This window comes from Loxodonta africana, chromosome X (assembly GCF_030014295.1).
Source record: "Loxodonta africana isolate mLoxAfr1 chromosome X, mLoxAfr1.hap2, whole genome shotgun sequence".
Classification (NCBI taxonomy): domain Eukaryota; kingdom Metazoa; phylum Chordata; class Mammalia; order Proboscidea; family Elephantidae; genus Loxodonta; species Loxodonta africana.
In genome coordinates, this window is record NC_087369.1 from 106,393,711 (window position 1) to 106,396,118 (window position 2,408).

The 2,408-nt window shown below is 40.9% G+C and overlaps 1 non-coding gene across 1 annotated transcript; it reads right to left on the reverse strand.

Annotated features, from left to right (window-relative positions):
* Nucleotides 1-564: 564 nt before the first annotated feature.
* Nucleotides 565-651, reverse strand: TRNASTOP-UCA (transfer RNA opal suppressor (anticodon UCA)). The gene has a single exon. It is a non-coding gene; the product is annotated as a tRNA-Sec (tRNA).
* Nucleotides 652-2,408: the final 1,757 nt, after the last annotated feature.

Here is a 2,408-nt window from a genome sequence, read left to right on the forward strand (position 1 = left end):
TTATATCATTGATTATAAAAATGTAAATGGACATCTGATTCTAGAAAAGACGAAGTGAACACATTCTATGTCATTCCTATTACTAATTACTACAAAAAACTATGGACAAAATATTTAAAGCAACTAACACAAGAATTTAAAAGGTGGAGAAAAAAAGAAAACCATATAGTGACCTCAAGACTCTATGAACCATCAAGCAGTGAGTTACCTGATTTTTTTTTTTTTTTTTTCATTTTGTTTTTGGTTTGGCCTCATGTATGCTCCAACCTATACTCCAGTGAAGTCTGCAACACAGAAATCCCAATGGTAACAAACAAACAAACAAAAAATAGCCCCAAGAGAAAAGTACTCTCACTAACCAACAACACCCAACCCCCAACCAACAACAACAAACAGCAATTGCCGTCAAGTCGATTCTGACTCACAGCGACCTTATGGGAAAGAGTAGAACTGTCCCATAGAGTATCCAAGGAGCACCTGGCGGGTTCAAACTGCCGACCTTCTGGTTAACAGCCGTAACACCTAACCACTATGCCACCACGGTTTCCAGAAGGACTAGTCTGACGTCGAAAAGGTGGAATTGAACCACTCTGTCGCTAGACAACTACAGGTTTGAAGCTTGCACCCCAGACCACTGTAGAACATCCCAACATGTTGTTGTTGTTAGGTGTGGTTGAGTCAGTTCCGACTCATAGGGAAAAACAGAACGAAACACTGCCCAGTCCTGAGCCATCCTTGCAATCGTTCTTATGCTTGAGCTCATTGTTGCAGCCACTGTGTCAATCCACCTCGTTGAGAGTCTTCCTCTTTTCCACTGACCCTGTACTCTGCCAAGCATGATGTCCTTCTCCAGGGACTGATCCCTCCTGACAACATGTCCAAAGTATGTAAGAAGCAGTCTCGCCATCCTTGCCTCTAAGAAGCATTCTGGCTGCACTTCCTCCAAGACAGATTTGTTCGTTCTTTTGGTAGACCATGATATATTCAATATTCTTCGCCACCACCACATGTGACCTTTCTTGGGAATAGGCATAAATATGGATCTCTTCCAGTCAGTTGGCCAGGAAGCTGTCTTCCGTATTTCTTGGCATAGACGAGTGAGCACCTCCAGCGCTGCATCTGTTTGTTGAAACATCTCAATTGATATTCCATCAATTCCTGGAGCCTTGTTTTTCACCAATTCTTTTAGAGTAGCTTGGACTTCTTCCTTCAGTACCATCGGTTCCTGATCATATGCTACCTCTTGAAATGGTTGAACATCGACTAATTCTTTTTGGTATAATGACTCTGTGTATTCCTTCCATCTTCTTTTGATGCTTCCTATATCATTTAATATTTTCCCCATGGAATCCTTCACTATTGCAACTTGAGGCTTGAATTTTTTCTTCAGTTCTTTCACCTTGAGAAACACCGAGTTTGTTTCCCCCTTTTGGTTTTCCATCTCCAGCTCTTTGCACATGTCATTACAATACTTTGTCTTCTCGAAACACCTTTTGAAATCTTCTGTTCAGTTCTTTTACTTCATCAATTCTTCCTTTTGTTTTAGCTGCTCAACTTTCTAGAGCAAGTTTCAGAGTGTCCTCTGACATCCACCTTGGTCTTTTCTTTCTTCCCTGTCTTTTCAATGACCTCTTGCTTTCTTCACGGTTGATATCCTTGATGTCATTCCACAACTCGTCTGGTCTTCAGTCACTACTGTTCAGTGTGTCAAATCTATTCTTCAGATGGTCTCTAAATTCAGGTGGGATATACTCAAGGTCATATTTTGGCTTTCATGGACTTGCTCTGATTTTCTTCAGTTTCAGCTTGAACTTGCATATGAGCAATTCACGGCCTGTTCAACAGTCTCTGGCCTTGTCCTGACTGATGATATTGAGCTTTTCCATCATCTCTTTCCACAGATGTAGTCAACTTGATTTCTGTGTGTTCCATCTGGTGAGGTCCGTGTGTATAGTCGACGTTCATGTTGGTGAAAAAAGGTATTTGCAATGAAGAAGTCGTTGGTCTTGCAAAATTCTATCATTTGATCTCCGGCATTGTTTCTATCACCAAGGCCATATTTTCCAACTACTGATCCTTCTTCTTTGTTTCCAACTTTTACATTCCAATCTCCAGTGATTATCAATGCATCTTGATTGCATGTTTGATCAATTTCAGACTGCAGCCAAACCCAGTGCCGTCAAGTCGATACCGACTCATAGTGACCCTATAGCAACAGCTGATAAAAATCTTCTATTTCTTCATCTTTGGCCCTAGTGGTTGGTGTGTAAATTTGAATAATAGTCATATTAACTGGTCTTCCTTGTAGGTGTATGGATATTATCCTAGCACTGACAGCGTTGTACTTCCAGATAGATCTTGAAACGTTCTTTTTGACAGTGAATGCAGCACCATTCCTCTTCAAGTTG